The 21879-nt window shown below is 39.0% G+C and overlaps 1 pseudogene; it reads right to left on the bottom strand.

Annotated features, from left to right (window-relative positions):
• Window positions 1–18081: 18081 nt before the first annotated feature.
• On the bottom strand, window positions 18082–19499 carry LOC127235116 (F-box/LRR-repeat protein 20-like; annotated as a pseudogene).
• Between the last annotated feature and the right edge of the window lie 2380 nt (window positions 19500–21879).

Raw genomic sequence — 21879 nt, 5'->3', positions numbered from 1 at the left:
TGGTGAAGTCATTGATCTTGGAGAAGAGCATACAGACATTGCTTTATGAAGCCAGAATAATCCCTAACTATAGTCTAAATACCTATATTTATACCCACAGATAAGTGCAGTCCCCATCCCTCATCATCAAGGAAATTTCTCTTTGCAGCAGATGGAGACCAGTACAGAAAGCCACAACCAATCAAAAGGCAGAGTTGTGGAGTTCAGTGCCAATGGATATATCTTTACAAAACCAATCCAGCACCTAAGGCTCAGAAAAGGGGACTGGAAGACTGGAAGAGCCAGAGGATCAGGGAGCTTGCTGTGAGATGTGACTCCTAGGAATGTCAGAATCAGAAACTACACCCATAAAGTCCCACCAAACATGGGTTGCACAAAAGACAATAACAGACAAGCTGATTTGGACACTGGGGAAAGCCCATCAGGCCTCAACCCTACACAGAGAACTACAGGCAACTAAGGAAAGCTGAGAGAGGTAGAAATTGTCTGGGGGAAGAGCTCACCCACCAGTTTGAACTGCTCTCATTCACAGTGTGGGAGTTACATGTTGGGCAAGCACACACAAAGTAACTCAACATCATGGAACAAATACCTTTGTAAAATGCAGGCACTCACAACTCCATTGCCTTATGCTACAGGGGGTTGAGTTGTTGCTACCAGCTTACTGCCTTTGCAGCAATAAGCCCATCCTGTTTCTACTATGCTCTAAAAGGTGAATTCATTCACAGCCTGCCAACAAGATCTGACTGTAGATCTTGTACCACGAAGGTCCTGATGAATTTGCTTGACAAGCTTCATCATTGAGTCATGAGATCAGTCAAGCTTCAGATTTCACTTCCAAAGTCCTTAACAAGATTCTTACCATAGGTTATTTGTAAATTTGATGAGAATATATTCAGTTTCATTCATTCAAAGGTCATTTGAAGGTTCCATTTATGCCATAAGAATTGTGTCAAGTACTTCAGACTAAAAAAAGGATATGTGCCTATCTTTCTCATTGTAAAATCCCTTGGCACAGTTTAGACATATAGATTTACAATGCTCAGGCACGTATTTCTTTCCGGGCACTAGACCTGAACATTAACTGCATTGCCAGGAGAATGACGGTGTCTGAGTCAGGTTCCTTTTGACAAAAAATCAGGAATGACTGATTAGTTTAAGCTAATGTATTTGGTAAGTTTGTAGGGAATAGATAGAACAAGGAACTCAAAGCAGAGCATATGCCTCTGCACCCAAGAAATGAAATGCTACAATCCACTTAAATGCTATAAGCCACCTAAATGGTATAAGCCACCTAGGGCCTGCTTCTCTTTCTCTCTGGCTTCTACTTCCATCTACTTCCCCCACTCTCTGCACAGTGGCTGTTGGTGCTCCCTCACATCAATGCTTCACTTCCCCCTGCAAATTTATGTCAGCTGTGCTCAAGAGTTAACCTCTAAAGGCCTAGGTGCTTCTAAATGGCAGTCTGAAGGTCCTGGTACAGAGATGCTGTTTAATCCAGTTTCTGATGGGCACCCTCCTGGTTCCATCATCAGTGGGTAGGGCGTTCACATTGCATAGCACACACCCTATGAGAGGAAAGGGAAGGCAGATACTATATTTAGTCAATGACGTAAATGCTATATATGCAGCCCTGCCCTAAAGTCTCGATTATAAGCTAGTCTTTAGTAATGCATGGTGGTTTGAGAATTATTATTTTGTAACAGTTAATTATTTTGAGGTAACTCTATAGTTATGACTATATCACACATTGAAGTTGCATGCTAATGTCTGAGTTCTTCCTTAAAATCCTACCTAATCGTAGCTGTATGCTATTATTTTTCCCATCTGCTTTTACTTACTTGGCATAGGCCTCTAAATTTTTCTTTCAAGTATTGTGGCACTTGTTTGAGTTATGTCATTATAGAAAAATCACTCAGCTCTGTGATTGACTTACTTATTTTTCTTAGTTACAAAGGGTAGTGTCCTCTCTTCTTCCCCCCCCTCCCCACCACCACATTCCTCTCTCACCACCTCTCTCTTGGAGGAAAGGTCATGCTATAAACCCCAAGGTGACTTTGAACTTGTCTTCTATCTGTCCCATATGCTGGTAGTACAACTGTGACCATGACATCTGGCTTCTTTCTATTTGCTTACTGATTAGTCCATATATAATTTAGTTGCCCTCTTCTCGGCTGTTTACAACTTTTGTTAATGACTTAGAACTCTAATTCTTCTAAAGACAGTCTGTTTCCTTTCTAAATGTTGCATTCTGAAAATATTAAATTTGTAGAAGACTCCGTTTGAATTATTTCTCTTGTAAATTATTATCAAGCAAATAATTTTCATTGAAAGTTTATTGAATCTTTTTAAACATTAATAAATATGTCTATGAGTATTAAAACTAAAAGCAGAGGTTCAAAAATAATAAAGTTTCTTTTTTGACATTGACAATATTTATAATTAAGTCTTTGAAACAATTCTGTCATACTCCATGGCTACTTTTTCTTATTCTGATGACACCTGTATATGTATATTATTTTATTTTTTAATTAATTTTTGTGAGAGAGATAAATATTAGGATTAACATGATAAGAATCTAATTTGAAGTATATATATTAAACAAATATGTGTGTTCATGAGCCATGACTTGAACAAAAAATAAAACCAAAAAGTATAGTAAGCTCTATATATTTGTTTAATTTTAAAGTGAAATTATTTATTAATTCCTTTGCAAAAATTGAGTGGTATGTTACTTCTACATAACCCATGCATATTTATTATGCATGTACATGCCTGTTTATATGTGTGGGAGAAAAAAGAATTGAAAATATATTATCTTTATATCAGAAACAAAATTTTTTTGAGCATAAAAAATACACTTTTTGGAAAATGTTCTGAAAGTATTTTGGGTAGAAGCTGAGTTTCTCTAGGGATTTAAACGCCATCAGACTTCGAGGGTGGTAAAAGAGTGTTCTGCATCCAAAGGGTGAATTTAGAAAGAGGAAGGAAGTAGGAGCTGAAGCAAGAAGATGGGAGGAGGTTGCCAAGACCAGGTTGCAGTGAGCAACAAGAGACAGGGTGCTGCACAGGTGAAGTTGCAGAGCAGAACCCGGAGAAGAGCAGGCGGCATAAGAAAGTGGGGTTTAAGGGCTTTTATTCTACACAGGACGCAGTTATGTCCTGCTAGCCCCATTTTTCCAGCAAAATATATACCTCCGAAAATGACTAAGATGAATGGCTTTGTGGGCATGCACTTGTGAAAAAAAAAATCAAGTTTATTCCCATAGTAGGTCCAAGATTATGGACACCAGCGCAACATGTGAGTGTACTGGAGGCAGGAGACTCCTAGGCATGGAAGAGCACCAGAAAAAAATAATAATAAAATTTAAAAAATCATAATATAGGGATTTCAAACTCCACTGAACTCAGATTCTTAGAGCCTGTTGTTCTTTATCCTAGGATCACACCATGGGATTATTAGATCAGAAGAGACACTTAATTCTAGTCACTCTTTTAGTTTTACTTTGAACCAGCACTATGGACATAGCAAAGTGTCAGCAAACCACAAGCAGAAGATTTCACTCCGTTTAGGAGATGTTAGGTTATCTGTATTTGCCCTTCTAGGTGAAGAAAAGGCTTCTTGCAGTGCTCACGGACTCATGCTTGCCCATGCTTCCTGAAATCCACAGGCTTGGAGTTCTACAGACTGGAGATACCGGTTTGTCAAAGGCTTCCTTTTTTCATTTAAAGTAACCAATAAGTGTGTGACTCTGACAAATTTCCTGTCTCTAATTATTTATTTCATTAGTTCTTCTCATTCTGCATCACAGGATGTTTGGAAACATCTACCTATCAGTTCCATCTAAGTGAAAGCTTGGATGATGTAACCTATTTTTCCTAAAGCTAAGTTTATGCACACACAGAAACTATATTGGGTGAAAAATCATAGAGATTTATTACAGAAAATGTAGCATAAGCCATCTCAAACTTTTTAATTTTATCCCTTTAAAGTTGCACTAACTTCATGTATACACAGAAACTAGATTGGTCAAAAATAATCATAAAAATTTATTACAGGAAATATAGCCTAAGCTGTCTTACAAATGTTTTGCTTTGACTCTTTAATGTTGTACATGTGAGATTTTCCCCTGTGGACTTCCTAAAAGCTGATGCTAGAAGAAAATACTATGGAAAGAAAATTTAAAGTGAACTCGTGTATTTCAACATTATCTCCATGAAAACACTGTAAATTTTATTTGAAATAAACTTGTTGGACACTAATGGGTCCTTATCTGATTAATCTTATGTATCAATTACAGATTAGTAAGAGTATATATTGGCATATATAATTTATGTGTACATGCAGAGGAAGATTTCTCCTTGGAGATTTTAAATTATATAGGAGGTTGATCCTAGGACCTCATGCATGCTAAGTAAGTGCTCTATCGAAGCCCTAAAAAGACCTTCCACTGGAAAAAGCTCCTTGTTTCTACCACAAACATGTCTGTATTGTGGAAAACCACCTTCTTAAAACAATGAGTCAGAAGATCCCAGATTAAAAAGAGCCAAATGTTCTCTTTTAGGAGAATCTGGTGTTGAACTAGAAAGGCAAGAGTCTGATAGGACCTTTCTCTGCTCAGGAGTAAACAGAGGGAAGAGGCATGCCAATCAAGAAGAAAAAGAAACAGAGGGCCAGTAGCCATGTTTCTCCTGTCAGATGAATCCAAGATACCATTTAAAACTTGTAAGAGCTTATGGTTTACAGAAATACAATTGTCTACTATTAAGTCACTGACAACAATAATTCACAAAATGCTTACTGTCAGAAGGGTTAGGCTCACACATCCTGTGTGAGTTACAGTATTTTGTGGTAGAAGCAGGTAATATTTGAGTCAATTGAGTGACCAGGAAAGGAGGTAACTTGTGAGTGATATTTCATAGCTTTGATAATAGCTACTAGGATACTGGAGATTATTTTCTTAGAAAATTACATAGAATAGAGCTACATTGATAAAGCCAACACAAATTCACTCTGTAAAATAAATCCCAAATTGTCTTATGAGCAATTTGTGACTAACACTAAGATAATATCTCATACATCAAATGAGAGGTCTTTTTAGTCAATGAGTAGAACATAAAAGTTTTTTATGAACAAATAAAGGTTCTGTCACAGCAGTATAATTGATAAAAACAAAGGGTTTCCAGAGTGATTTACTTGAAACCTATACTAATAAACTTGACCCTGTACAGAAAGTGACTGTGATGGTAATGGGTGCAGTGGAGAAATGCTTCTAGCTTAGAAATATTCAAAAGCAAACAATAGCTACCTCATAAAGTAAATCATAATTTGTGTGTTGAAAGAAGAAGCAAATGAACACAGACCACACAAAACATTTTTTTAACCAGACTTGGCCACCAAACCCTTACTTAACCTTTGCCCCAGTGAGCACACACACCGCAGATGAAACTCAGCAGAATTGGCCTCTAGCACCCTTATGGTTTATGAACCACAATCCATATTCCATCACAGCTTAGGTGTGGAAAGAGAAATCCACTAGGCCATGTTACTATTTGTAGCATTAACTATACTTCATGGGACTCACCAAGACTGCACTGCCAAAGGGAAAATCCTATCCATGAAATAATGCACTCACTGTACTCCATTCATTATTTTATCTCCAGCAAAACTATCCGCAGTCTGGGCAAGAAAATGATTGTCACGAAGTGTCTTCAATGTTGATTATTATTATTTAGCCTGGTGAATTTTCTCTGTCTCTCCTGAATCCTTGAAGTCTGAATGTACTCAAGAAGCTTCATACTTTCATATCCTCCTACTTTTAGATTTAAAGAGTTGAGAGAAAAATAGTTACTGGCCCCCACATTGGTGAAAGATCCAAATTATATCATTCAATTCTACTTTGCAAAACAAGAAAATGACAATAAAAATCTAATTTAGACTTGTCTAATTGTTGGTATTTCATAGTGAAGGGAAACATATAATTTGAGTCCCCAGAAGCTCAAGACGACTCGAAACTCACCTCAACAAATCAAGGTGGTTTTCTTAGCTATCTATAACAATTAGTCACACATATAATTCTTCCTTAAATTCTGAGCACATATGTTTAGTAAACTATTGAGAAGAGGTTAAGAAAGCTTTACTTGGGATACTTTCTTTTATAATTTGGTGGGGTTTGGCACATATGCATGCTTTGTCATGCAGTTTTTACATTCGTGTTGTCCTATTGCATCTGTCAGAGAATGACGCAAACATGTCTTGATGCCAGATGAGAGGCACTAACTGTCACGAGTCAATCATTAACAGTCAGCGTGGGCACGAATAAGATAAGCAAATTTCCTTTAACCGGAGCAGCAACGTGTCTCTCACTTCTGAACGAAGAATTCTCTGAACTGCCAGGATCGGGGAATATATCTACTCAACAGCTAAATACCCATAAATTTCATTACTACCATGCCATGTACTCTTGGTAACAAATCCGCCCTAGTGTGCCCTGTAAGAGGTAGACGCACTGGAAGAAATGAGTACTTTTATATAAAGAAAGAAAATGGTGATTATGATTACCAACATCTGGGAAAGTAGGAGACCCTAGCCAACAGAATCTATGAAACAAAAACATGATGTCAGGGAGTTGAGTAAAAAGACCTTTACATGTATATCTGCTCTCTTGATCAGAAAGAACAGGTTTTTTTAACCACCTACACAACTTGATTCTTATTGACATGCAAAAAAACTACCTGATTTATTCTTACCAGAAAGCATACTAATCTTCTCCATATAGCTTGTTTTTTTTTTTAATAAGGCAAGGCTAGAATAGAAAATGATATTGAGAAACAATTCAAGTAGTCAATATTTTCCTCTGTTACTTAGTCTGAATGGTAACCATGGGTTTGTCCAATAGATTCTGTAATGCCAGAACTTAAATCTTTAGTGTTATTTTGTTTCCTCTTGTAACAAAATACCCACCTCTGGGTAATACATAAAGAGTAAAGACCCGTTCTGGTGAGTGGCTCCTGGCTATATTTCAATATGGTGGGTGACATCCCGGTGGAAACACTTGCAAGATAGTAGTCATATGGCAAGACAGAAAGCCAGAGGGACTCCACAATAAGGTTTTCTTGATCAGGGATAACAGGAACATACCTAAACATAATAAGAGCAATATACAGCAAACCAACTGCCAACATCAAACTGAATGGAGAGAAGCAGAAGGCGATTCCTTTAAAATCAGGAACAAGACAAGGCTGCCCTCTCTCCCCATATCTCTTCAATATCGTACTTGAAGTTCTAGCTACAGCTATAAGACAACAAAATGAGATCAAGAGGATCCAAATTGGAAAGGAAGAAGTCAAACTGTCTCTATTTGCAGATGATATGATAGTTTACATAAGCAACCCAATAAACTCTATCAGGGAACTCCTACAGCTGATAAACGCCTTCAGCAAACTAGAAGGATACAAGATAAACTCAAAAAAAAAATCAGTGGCCCTATTTTATTCAGATGACAAAGAGGCTGAGAAAGAAATCAGAGAAACATCACCGTTACAATAGCCACAAACAAAATAAAGTATCTTGGGGTAAGGCTTACCAAACAAGTAAAAGACCTATAAACTTTGTGGCTGTAAAGAAAGAAATTAAAGAAGGTACCAGAAAATGGAAAGATCTCACATGCTCTTGGATAGGTAGGATAAACATAGTAAAAATGACAATCTTGCCAAAAGCAATCTACAGATTCAATGCAATCATCATTAAAATCCCACCACAATTCTTCACTGACCTTGAAAGGATAATAATCAACTTTATATGGAAAAACAAAAGACCCAGGATAGCCAAAACAGCCCCGTACAATAAAAGAACTTCAGGAGGCATCACCATCCCTGACTTTAAGCTCTACTACAGAGCTATAGTTCTGAAAACAGCCTGGTATTGGCACAAAAATAGACTGGTAGACCAATGGAATCGAATAGAAAATCCTGATATAAACCCACACACCTATGAACACCTGACTTTCGACAAAACAGCTAAAATTATACAATGGGGCAAGGACAGCATCTTCAACAAATGGTGCTGGCACAATTGGATGATGGTGTGTAGAAGACTGCAGATAGACCCATGGCTGTTACCATGCACAAAACTCAAGTCCAAATGGATCAAAGACCTCAACATCAATCCAGCCACACTGAACCTCTTAGAAGAGAAAGTAGGAGGTACCCTTGAACAAATTGGTATAGGAGACCACTTCCTGAACATAATTCCAGGGACACAGACACTGAGAGCAACAATTAATAAATGGAACCTCTTCAGACTTAGAAGCTTCTGTAAGGCAAAGGACACAGTGGACAAGACCAAATGGTAGCCCACAGACTGGGAAAAGATTTTCACCAATCCTATATCCGACAAAGGGCTGATCTCCAAAATATATAAAGAACTCAAGAAACTAGTCAACAAAACACCAAACAACCCTATTAAAAATGGGGTACAGAACTGAAGAAAGAATTCTCAATAGAGGAAATCAAAAAGGCTGAAAGACACTTAAGAAAGTGCTCAACATCCTTAGCTATCAGGGAAATGCAAATCAAAACAACTTTGAGATACCATCTTACTCCTGCCAGAATGGCTAAAATTAGAAACACCAATAATGACTCATGCTGGAGAGGATGTGGAGAAAGGGGAACACTCTTCCACTGCTGGTGGGAGTGCAAACTCATAAAGCCATTTTGGAGATCAGTATGGCGGTTCCTCAGGAAAATGGGAATTAGTTTACCACAGGACCCGGCAATCCCCCTCTTAGGCATATACCCAAATGATCCACATCCGTGCAACAAAGACATCAGCTCAACTATGTTCATAGCAGCACTCTTTGTAATAGCAAGAACCTGGAAGCAACCTAGATGCCCCTCATTTGAAGAATGGATAAAGAAGAGGTGGCATATCTACACAATGGAATACTACTCTGCAGAAAAAAAAATAATGGTATCTTGAAATTTGCAGGCAAGTGGATGGCACTTGAAGAAACCATCCTGAATGAGGTAATCCAGTCACAAAAAGAGGAACATGGTATGTACTTGCTCATATATGGATTTTCAACCTAGAGCAAAGGATCATCAGCCTATAATTCACACCACCAGAGGAACTAGGATAAAAGAGATTCATATAAAGTTCCTCACAGAAGGGGGAAGAGACAAGTCCTCCAGAGCACAGGGGAAGTGGGGGGACAGTGAATGGAGAGCGATGTAGGAGAAAGAGAGGGGGAGGAAAGGAAAACACGTGTGACTAGGAAGATTGAGTCAGGATAGGAATAGAAGACAGGAGAGAGAGAGAGAGAGAGAGAGAGAGAGAGAGAGAGAGAGAGAGAGAGAGAGAGAGAGAACATAAAAGAGGGAGCCATCATTGGTTTGAAGAGAAAACTGAACCTAAAGAAAGGTCTAGAGACCTACAAGACTGCCGCCAACTAACAATTTGAGCAACCTTGGAAAGGCTACCATAAATGTCCTTCCTGGATAGTGAGATCAACAACTAACTTATCCATGAAGTCCTCATCTAATACCTGTTGGAAACAGAAGGAAACACCCATACCTAAGCACTGAATTGAACTAGAATCCAGATGCAGATGGAGAGGACAAGACCGGGTTGTGGAAACACATAGAGACAGCTGACCTGAACAAGGAGGAGCTGACGGGCCCCCAGACTGATAGCTGGGAATCCAGCATGGGACTGACTCAGCCCCCTCCCCGAAATTTGGGTCTCAGCTAGAAGGACTGATCAGTCTAAGAGACCTCAGACAGTGGAACCAGGATGTATCCCTGGGGCATAAAAGGACCTTGGGAACACATCCCCCATGGAGGGATACTGCCTTAACCTAGAGACAGAAGTCCTTGTCCCTACTTCAAATAACCTGACAGATCTACATGACCCCAGCTGCATGGCATTGCCCTACATGTGGAATTGGGGTGGGTGGAGGGGTGGGGAGGGTGGTCAGGGTGCATGTGAGGGGGCAGAGAGGGAAAAAGGAGGGAGGGAGGGAGAGGGAACTGGAATTGACATGTAAACTAATAAATTAAATTTAAAAAATTAAAAAATAAAACAATAACACAATTTCACAGGAACTAATGTGTACCAAGAGCAGTACATCTAACCCTTCCAAAGATTTTCCCCTGACTAACATGACCACTAAGCCCTAACTCCCAAGGTTCCTATGGCAATAGAACTACATTGGAACCAAACTACCAAGAAGCAAAATTATAGGTGATAAGCAGTAATGCTACCCAGAGCATTGACAGCACTGGGTTAAGCATGGTTTTTAATCCAGTGATTACAGGGCTACAACATTAGAATCATGATATTCTTGGAACCAACTGGTGAAATTCTGCAACCAGAAGCAAGTTATTGTAGACTATTCACTTGAACAGTCCAAAATCTAAACAGATAATAAAGACTATCATAAAAAAATATGTAAAAAAAATTAGTGCTAGGGGCTAGCAGGATAGCTGTCCAAAGTTGGTGACCCAAGTTCTTTCTCTGGGAACCCATGATGGAAGAGGAGGACTGACTCCCTAAAATTCCAACCTCCATATGTACCAAGCATGCATGTATCTGCAAACATATACACAAATATATCTCTCACACACTCATAAAATAATAAAGTGGAAAATGAAAATCTTAAGGTTGGTATTATTTCTGACATAATTGATTTAGCAGTGCTATTTAAATTTTATTTTCTATAAAAAATTTAATGTTTCAGATTTATTTTAAAAATGTAAATATATATTGATTTTTACTTTATGTGTATAGGTGTTTTTCTTGTATGTATGTGGGTGCCATGGTCATACAGTGTCCACAGAGGCCAGAAGAGGGTGTCAGATCCTCTGAAACTAGAGTTACAAAAGTTATATCCTGCCATATTGGTGCTGGGAATCAAACTTCAGGGTCTCTGGAAAAGTAGTCAGTGCTCTTAACTGCTGAGCCATTTCCCCAGCCATTTGCTGTAATTTTTTAATTGTATATTTCTGGGTTTGAACAGCTTTTTAAAAATAACCTCGTTGTCCTTCCTCTTCAACTGTCTTAAAAGATCACATAGCCTAGGAGACCTCCGAGGTGTGTGTGCTGGAGGGCCAACAATAATAGTCCACAATTTCAGGACTAATTATGATTTTGGAAACATGAATCTGGTGAGTACTATTTGCTCACTGAAGGGGTTTGAGGGAAGGACTTGGACTGTAGAGTGTGCTAGCACAAGTTTACCCCTGTGGCAAAAAGAAGGCCCTGTTTGAGGGGATAGATCCTCACAGTGAAGACCAGTAGAAAGAACTCTGGGACCATCTGCAGTAATGAGCAGAAATGAAAGCACAGAGAAGATCCAGATGGCCGAGGAAGTGGGGTTCTGGAAAGGAATGTGGAGAAACAGATCAGGAGATGGACTGGCGCTACTTCCCAGAATCCCTCGTTGATTACACAATTTGTCCCTTCAAATTCATATACAGGGAGATACCCGTGGAATACAGGAAATGACAGAAATATTATCAAACATGGCATGTAGTGTGATTCTTTTTAATTTGGGAAGATTTCTAAATCATCTTTAATTAATATATGACAATTTTCTTTCCAAGAACAAGACATTTTAATTACTAGCAGCAGTCTGCCTTTATCTGACAACATTCAAAGTTTGTTTTCTTTTGTTACTTCAGGAAGATTTAGTCTCTTCTCACTGATTTGTATTCTGATGAACATAATCTAAACTGTGTCTTATCCTAACTCAAATATTGAATTACATTGTCACCAATGGATCAAATAATCGCCGATGACATTTGGGTTAGGGTGATTCAGACGGGAGTTGTAGACTCTGACCTCCCTTGTTTATTTTAAGGTTATAAAAGGACAGATTATCGAATAAAACAAATCGAGGTGTTGCACCAAAACATAATCTTTCTGGGAAAACTCGACTTTTAGAGAAACCCAAGAGCCACTGTAGATAACTCCATCTCAGTTTATTTTCCCATAACTTTTAATACTCAAATTCTAAATATCTGATTTTCCCAAGTATTTGCAAAAATGAGGCCAGAAATATGAAATGAATTAGAGGGAAGCAATATAATATACAACAGATCTTATCTCTTGTTCTTTATGAGCTCCTGATGAAAATGGTCATAATTCTAATTATTAATATCCAGTATCTACCCATACATTTGTCAACATTAGTAGTGGGGATTATAATTAGCTAAGGACTAAATTCAAAACTAATAATTTGAAACAAAATTACTAGTTCAAGCTAGACTGAAGTCTAAGTATAGTAAATTATCCGAGTCAACAATTTTGCTTACAGATTCACTTTGGCCTCTCCCTCCACCCTACTCTTTCTGTTTGTATATCTGTCCCTGTAACGCAGTTAAATAAGGATCAGGATAAACAAATAGGCCGAATAGATGTTTATTCAGGGAGAAATAACTTACAACCTAAACAGATGAACACCAGGAAATTCAACCAGATCCTCTCCTGTCCGAGTCATGCCAGCAAGAGGGCTTTTCCTCGCTCTCCCTCCGACCTCCTTCCACAGGTCACCCCGCCCATGGTTCCACCCCCAATGGGCGTGGTCAGTGCCACAGAAGGACTATCCCACTACAATTCCCCTTTTAGTCTAAAGAAAAGATTTAGGCTTAATACAAAACTATATACAAAACAGTGAATAACAAGTGTGCTCTAAGAAAAGGAAAATCGAGAACAAAATGACCTACATATCTAGTCCTAGGGTGAGGGCATAATGGAGTTTACAATAGTGTTGTCCTAAGCTGGAAAACGTAAGTCTAGTACCTAATATATCTAACTAGGAAAAGAGAATAATAGTTGTGATAGTTTAATCTTCAACCTCATCAAGACCTGAGAAGGAAATTAACAATACTAGAGTAGACACGAAATGCGGATGGACAACTTCCAAAAGGTGCAGCAAGGACAGAAACAGCAAGCCACCTGAACAGTCACCCTAGGTCTCACAGCAATGTTGGTACACCCAGATTTGGCTAAGGCCAAGAGAACTTGACAGACCACAACAACAGCAGGGAGGTAGAATGGCTGCCTTAACCTGACTTGGCAAGGTCAAGCAGTCTTCTATATTTGTCTCCTGCAAGCACATAGGACTGCATGTCCAAATCAGTGGTCAAGGTGGGGGCAATTCTTTGCCCAACAGGCCATTAGCTGAGGCGAGATTGAACTCCAGCAGGAGCAACAACATATTTTCGGGAAAGTGCACGGTGCTGTCAGGAGCAACAGTGTCTCATGTCAATGGAGTACTAATATTAAAACATTTAAATGCCATGTTCTGCATGTCTATGAAATGATTGAAGATTAAGCATCTATATCTGACTAATCTCATAGGTACAGGAAATATGAGTGTAGATAATCTGTAATACTCAGGAACTTAGCTAAAAAGACTGATTAAAACTTCCCTGAGTAAAGCAGGAACAAATACTTAAACAATATAACTATTTACATATACATACATGTAAATCCCTAAAATAGAGGTAGAGTATAAGTGTCAAGAAAAGAGGTAGAACTATAAAGGGCAGCAAGATAAATATCCCAAATTGTATCAATATACAAAATGTCTTGAATACAAGAAAAGAATACATACATAGAATATGGTAAAAAATAATGTGCATAAAACATTGTAAGTGGAAAGATTTAACACAATATAACAAAATATAAACTTAATTTTACATAGCTTACCACATAAGAATACATAACAATGTAAGCTATAAAATACTATCTCATTCTTACTCAAATTCTCAAGAAAATAGGCTAATCTACCTATATCCCATCTAAACCATACCTTTCCCAACCATTCCCTATTCCTGTCTAAAAGATAAACCCGAGTGTAAGCATCACCAAATCCTAAATAACTAAAACCAACCCAAAGACGATGATTATTATCCCAAAATTCCAAGAGTAGGGAAAGGGGGCGTCATTATCTTAAGGTTACTTCCTGCTGAAATGGGACGATGATTGTTCCAATGGATCCTGTAGGAAGAAAATTTTTAGTAACCAAATTTCTCAACAGAACTGGCTGTGACATATGTAGCTAGTCACTGTGTGGCAGAAAATTCTTGACTGTAGTTCTATTTGAAACTCTGGCCAGGGTGTAATAAAAAGGTGCACCATTACAGCTAGCTAGTCATGAGTTGTCTCGAGCAAAACAGTCTCAAACCGTTTTTAGGGTGATGTTTGTAGTTCAGATGCATTAGGTTGAGTCAAGTGGAAACGATGATGTGGGGCCCCATCCGAGTCAACAATTTTGCTTACAGATTCACTTTGGCTTCTCCCTCCACCCTACTCTTTCTGTTTGTATATCTGTCCCTGTCTTTCTGTTTGTCTCTCCTTTAAGTTTTTTATATTTATATATTTATATTTTTATATTTATGTATATGGGTGTTTGCTCTGCATGTATGTCTGTGTACCACCTGCATGCTTGGCTCCCACAATGGCCATAACACAGCATCAAGTCCACTGGAACTTGAGCCAAGGACCCTTGTGAACCCCATGATTTGGTTTCTCATAGAAAACCCAGGGACTGACTACAAGAACACCTTTTGCTTAAGAAAAACAATCTATCAATGTGATCCACCATATAAACAAACTGAAAAAGAAAAACCATATGATTATCTCCCTAGATGCTGAAAAAGCCTTTGACAAAATATCAATTTCATGATAAAGATCTTGGAGAGATCAGGGATAACAGGAACATACCTAAACATAATAAGAGCAATATACAGCAAACCAACTGCCAACATCAAACTGAATGGAGAGCAACTTAAGTCAATTCCTCTAAAATCAGGAACATATCTCCCCATATCTCTTCAATATCGTACTTGAAGTTCTAGCTACAGCTATAAGACAACAAAAGGAGATCAAGAGGATCCAAATTGGAAAGAAAGAAGTCAAACTGTCTCTATTTGCAGATGATATGATAGTTTACATAAGCAACCCAATAAACTCTATCAGGGAACTCCTACAGCTGATAAACGCCTTCAGCAAACTAGAAGGATACAAGATAAACTCAAAAAAATCAGTGGCCCTACTTTATTCAGACAACAAAGAGACTGAGAAAGAAATCAAAGAAACATCACCCTTTGCAATAGCCACAAGCAACATAAAGTATCTTGGGGTAAGGCTTACCAAACAAGTAAAAGACCAATATAATAAGAACTTTGTGGCTGTAAAGAAAGAAATTAAAGAAGGTACCAGAAAATGGAAAGATCTCACATGCTCTTGGATAGGTAGGATAAACATAGTAAAAATGGCAATCTTGCCAAAAGCAATCTACAGATTCAGTGCAATCCCCATTAAAATCCCACCACAATTCTTCACTGACCTTGAAAAGATAATAATCAACTTTATATGGTTTGATCAAGCCAGACCGCCTGAAACAGAGTACCAGGTGATTCTACATTCAAAACAGCTGGACAAAGCAGCCTTACAGACTACAGCCAGGATTTCTGCATCTTCTTAGAATCCCCCATGACAGCGCCCCTTACCAGCAGGAAGTAGTTTATAAAGAAATTCCCAAATATTGTCTATATAAATGTTTGTTTTCATTTAAATGGACTTGGTTATATAAAATAAATAGAAAAAAAGAAGTTAAAAAAAAAAGAAAAAATAAAAACACACCTGATTGATGACTACCTTATATGCCATCCTAGAGCTTTCATCTACAGACACCCACAGCTGAACACTGAGCCCAACTCCTGGAATCCAGTTGCAGAGAGGGAGGGATGATGAGCAAAGGGGTCAAGACCAGCCTGGAGAAACCCACAGAAACAGCTCATGAACCCCATACTGATGGCTGGGACTGACCTAGACCCCTGAGTATGAGTCTCAGTTAGGAGGCCTGGGAAGTCTATGTACCCTGACAATGAAACCAGGATTTACCCCTAGTGCACGAATGGACTTTAGGAGCACATTCCTCATGGAGGGATACTCCCTTAGCCTAGGGACACTGGGAAGCGCTTAGGCCCTATCCCAGCTGATTTGACTGACTTTGATTATCCCTTGTAGAAGGCCTCATTCTCCCTAGGGAATGGATAGGGAATGGAATGGGAGACGGGTCTGTGGGGCTTATGGGAGGATGGGAGGGAGAGGAAACTGGGAACAATATTTAAAATAATAAAAAAAATTTTTAAAAAGAAGAAAAACACACCTGCGTATGTTTAGAAATGATGAAAGTTCTTTATTATATAAGGTTAGATGTAGTTGCACATAGCAGAAAACTCTTTATTTTTTAATCAATAATTTATCCTTCCAAAATCTGGATTAAGATGTACAGGACTGAGAGAGCTGAGTGCTGGTCATTAGAAGCATGCTGTTTCAGTCTTTCTTTCCTGGTTCCTGTAGTTTGGCCTTGTACAAGAAAGATGGCTGGAACCATCAGTTTCTGTCATCTGTATTCTCTTAAGTTCTTACATTTCTGCTTTCACTTGTAAGATATTGGTGATATCAGCAAATGTATTTATTTCTCCTTTCCTTTTTATTTTGTACCGACCTTCATTTACTTTTTTATTTAAAATATTTTACACATTTTCTTGTTTGAATATTTGGAGAGAATTATATTTACGCTAAAGTGTCTGTTCTCTAATATTGTTGGGTGAATAAGAATATTAAACCAGGTTTATGTTTAATTTTTATTGAACAGATATATAGTTGACTGTCAACATTTTGTTTCCTCAACAATTTTCAGTAAGGCTTCACCCATTTCACACAGAAAGGCCTTTAAGGCTCAAGCTGATTGAAACTTACTTTTGATCCAGAATGAAAAGTGTAGTATATAATGTTGCAGATGTATTATTGCATTATCTTTCTTCCAATGTTCCTAAAATACTATGCATGTTTGTTCTTTATGTTCTAGTAAACTCTCATCAATAGGCATCAGAAATGCATGTAACACTCCTAACATTCCAACTTTAAGGATGTTTACATGTGGGAAAAATAATCTACCACAAAGCCAGTTTTTTTTATTAAAAATATTTATTGTTGAAAGAAAATGTTTCTTTTATGATCTCTCCCTCTACCCCGTGTCCTCCAGTGTTCTGTTAATATTATTTGTAATTTAGTTTGTAATTCATTAAAAGAAAATATTCTCAAAAATATTTATTGATGTTTCTTTTTAAAATGTTTGGTAATTCCAACTAATCATCCAAAATGCAAACTGTAAACCAACAGCGAGGGAGTGAACTGAGTGTGAGCAGCAGATGACGACTGGGAACAGACTGAACCAGAGTGCAGCAGAGAGTGAGGAAAATGGAAGGTGGGTGCACAGTGGCAGAGTGACAAACTGAGCAGATAAGTAAAAACAATTCATATTTGGACCCCAGCAATTTCAATTTAGCTGCCAAGGAACCCCCTGGGCCAACATCAGATGAATGGACGAGCCTTCTTTGTGAGCATGCTCAGCATGTTGTCATGGAAACAAGGAAGCACAAAAGTTGTGTAAGTATCTCCCAGTGGATGGATACCATTTCTAGATGCAAAGAAAATTTCTCTCTGGTCCCTGGATACATCATATATTTTTCTCCATGCTACCTTTTGATGGGAGGTGTCATTCTGTAAATATGTTTCTCATACTGGTTAATGAATAAAGCACTGTTGGCCAATAGGAAAGCAAGACAGTCGGGATGAGGAGACAAGGAGGAAAGAGGAAGGAGTAAGGAGGAGTCAACATGAGGAGGCTGGGGAGACCAGATGAAAGCACGTGGAAATATTAGATTAACAGAAATGGGTTAATACTTAAAACAGAGCTAGCCGATAAGAAACTAGTACCTGGCCAACAGCATTATATCAAATATAGAGTCTCTATGTGTTAATTGGGGCTGGCACAGCAGCAGGACAAGACCAATGGCAAGAGGAAAACCTTACTCCTTACAACCTTTCACCCTGGAAGATAGCAGTTACTGTTTCAAAATCCCTACTGAAACCCCTTAATAAAATAAAGAAACCACAGTAGCAGTAACACTGGGTTTTGCTGGAATGTCCTCTCCCTCTATCTGTCATGGCCTAAGATTTCTTCTGGGCATGTCCAACAGGAATGGTTAAGTTTTACCAATTCACTTGTTACAGCCAGTGTGAACTTCAGTGCCATGGTCACAGGACTGCAGCAGCTGGGGTAAGAGTGTGTCCCTGTGTATGCCTGGCTCTGGGGATCTGGACACTGCCATCGCTTCCACTGGTAAGTCTAGAAGTGTCATTAAATACTCATTCACCAAGGTTGGCCACCTCCATTGTCCTAGGATGATGCAGCACTTGCAGAAATGCTGTCTGCTGCCCCCTACTGACGGGGTGGAGTGACCAGTGCAAAGTAGGTGTGGACTTTAATATTGGGCAAATGGGTCCTGAGTCTCTTGATTCCAGTCCTAGTGATTTGCTGGCAGTCATAGAGTTCTTTGCGCTCAAGGCTATGACAGTTCTTCAAGTGTTCAGGGATGCATCGGTGATCAGCGGGCAGTTGTCCAACTCTGTCACCTCCAGCTGGTCATGGGCACAGGCTCGTTCCCTAGGATCCCATCGTCTGTGATCAGTTCACAGTGAGAAAGACTCAACACTTGAAGCTGAGGACAGTGTACAGAGACTTGGATCAATGTGCTGTCTGTGATCTGAACACTCTTCTAGGTCCATCTTTTCAAGCTCATGGCAGTTCCTGGCCAGAGTCGTGAAGCCCACGTCTGTTAACTGAGAACATCTGGCCACTTTTAATATTCTAAGCTGAGGACAGTTCTGACCTAGAGCATTCAGGATGGCATCTGTGATATTGAAGCACCCAGAGGCACAGAGGGACTGCAACTTATGACACCCACTGCATATGGTGATGAGACTTTCATCTGTGATTTGTAAGCAAGTTTGCAAGTTCAGAGTCTCCAGCTCAGGGCAGTTCAGGGCAGTGTGCACCTATGTCCTTGAGAGCTTTACCTTCTAGCTGTGTTCAGCCTTTTAAGAATAAGGCCTAGAGACCCCCACAGTGCTTGAATGCCATCCTTGGTTACTTGGTCACACCAGGAAATGTTCAATTGCTCCAACAGTGGACAGCCCTCACTCAGAGCTTTGAGAGCCCTCACTCAGAGCTTTGAGAGGCATGTTTGTTATTGATGTACAGGAAGCCAAGTCAAGGTGCTTGAATTTGGAGCAGAACTTGCTAAGGCTAGTACAGGTAGCATCTGTTGTCTTTGTGCACCCATTTAGATTAAGTACTTCAATACTCCTACAATTTTGTGCAAAGGTCTTTAATGCATTGTCTCCTACTCTGAGACACCCAAAGACTCAACTTTCATAAAAAGCCTCAATATCCCACTGGAAATCAAACAGGTCAATTTGTTGCCAGTTACTGCCATCCAGAGCTAGGACATTCCAGGCCCTGGAAACCTGAGCACAGTGACACAAGGTAACAACATCCAGGAAAGAAAATATCCTTAGTAGAAATTCTTTGGGAAGTTTTTTTATTGATTACAGCTTCATCAATGTTTGAGAACATCTCCCTCACAAATAGAGATCCACAGTCAGACAGAACAGCCCTAAGGTATGGTGAGACAATATATCAGCTTCCTAAATTACCACAGCCTTATATCCACTCTAGTGCCTACACTAATCTATTAAATTTAGACACCCCTTCCCTATAAACCCAGATTTCCTTCACCTCTAACAGCAGAAGGCCCTCCTCTCCACAGTCCCAGTGTTAGGATTAAGGGTATGCACCACCACTGCCAACCTTCATTCAGCCCTTTTTTCTTAATGATAACTCTGTTTGTTTGTTTTTATTTCTTTAGAGACAGGGTTTTAGTGGAGCCTTGGTTGTCCTAGAACTCACTCTGTAGACCAGGCTGACCTCAAACTCACAGAGATTCACCTGCCTCTTGTGAGTATTCAGGCATCTGTACTGGCCTTTCCTTGGGGTTCTGACAGTGTAAGCCCTCAGCTGCAGCCACTAACAGTACTACCTGTGCACATTCAATACCGTTACATTTTTAAAGGGCTCTGCCCACCTCCCACTCCCCCCTTGAACTGTCCCACAAAGCCAGTTTTAAAATGAAGAATTCATTATTTATATAATTTATTAAATGCTTATGTCAGACAACACAGTTTCCGTTGCTTACCTTCAGAACCGAGGGAGTAAATGCTTGCTGATACATACTGCTCATACTCAAAATCACAATAGGACTTTGTTACTATATATTGCTAGTCTGGAAAAAGACTAAAAAATTAAGATTGAGCAGGCAGTGGTGGTGCATGCTTTTAATCCCCGCACTTGAGAGGCAAAAGCAGGTGTAGCTCTGAGTTCAAGGCCAGCCTGGTCTACAGAGTGAGTTCCAGGGCAGCCAGAGCTACACGGAAAAACCCTATCTTGACACAATAAAACAAAACAAAAAAAAAAATGAAAGTATAGTCACTTGTGAATGCCTATCATTTTTTATCTTCAGAATGTTGAAAAATAAGTCAAGCCATTAGAAGTCACTGGCTGATTTATATAAATATGTAAATGGATAAAGATATAAATATTTATGTGTCAATACATACCTATAATGTTTCTGACTCTAACTATTCTTTTGATACAAGGTCTTGCTATGTATTCCAGAGTAGCCTCAAATTCATGGTCCTCCTTCTTACCCCTTTTGCTGGAGCTATAGTCAGGTACCACCATGCCCAGAATCTATCTATCTATCTATCTATCTATCTATCTATCTATCTATCTACCTACCTATCTATCATCTATCCATCCATCCATGTCTATCTACTCTTTATCAATAATTCACCTACTTGTTATTTATTTATCAAGTATCAACCATTTTATCTATCTATATATCTACCATCTATTTATCTATCATTTATTTTCATTATTATCATCATCAATCATCAACAACAACCATCTGTGGTGATTTGAATGAAAATAACCTTCATTGGTCCCCAGTTGATGGGACTATCTGGAAAGATTAGGAGACACGGCCTTGTTGGAAGAGGTGTATCACTAGAGGTGGGCTTTAAGGTTGCAAAAACTCACATCATTCTCAGTGTGCTCTCTGCCACCTGCTTGCAGATAAAGATGAAAGCTTTCGGCTGTTCCTGCCATCCTCCCTTTGTGTCATGGACTCTAGCCCTCTGAAACTGTAGGCTCAATTAAGCATTTGACTTTATCAGTTTCATTGATTATGCTTTGTTTCACAGCAATAGAAATCCTCAAGGTACAGTATATTTATCATTTAATCTGCTAGCTGACTACTATATTCCTGCATATAAAGAAAATGTTCAAACCCAGTTTCTATTGAATGTTAAAGATGTGGTTGAGTAGGAAGAAAGTTAATATGAATTTGAAGTTGATGTAAAGAAATGGAAATCTTCCTTTTCTTAACATAGCCGGAGTTACTTGAACTAGAGAAACCGCTATACCTTCCTTCTGCTGGTCACACACATCTGAAGCATGTTCAGCATGGGAATGGAGATCTTGAATAGGAAAGAAGTATATACATGAAGCAGATTGACTGTGTTTGGGACCCACTTAGCACCATAGTGAGATGACAGCCCTTAGGAAAAGCACCAACCTGAAAGAATAGCATCTGCAATTTTATAATTTCATGGAAGTATCTTTTGTTCTTCTTTTACATTTGGTAGAAAACAAGGCTCAAATTCCCCTGAAAACATACCCATGTTGAACTTTCTCTGCCCCAGGCCCTGTTTCTTCGGCAGAATCACCCTGAGTCTTTCCTTCCTGTGCCTCTCTCTTAGTCACTGTTCTATTGCTATGAAGAGGTACCATGATCAAAGCATTTGAAACCTCACAGCCCACCCCCAGTGACACACTTCCTCCAAGAAAGCCTGTCTTCCATAGAGTTCCTATTGTTGCAACAAAACACCATGACCAA

Source organism: Phodopus roborovskii, unplaced genomic scaffold, assembly GCF_943737965.1.
Source record: "Phodopus roborovskii unplaced genomic scaffold, PHOROB, whole genome shotgun sequence".
Classification (NCBI taxonomy): Eukaryota; Metazoa; Chordata; class Mammalia; order Rodentia; family Cricetidae; genus Phodopus; species Phodopus roborovskii.
Note: the sequence above shows the minus strand (reverse complement) of the source record. Positions and strands in the feature narration are given on the sequence as shown.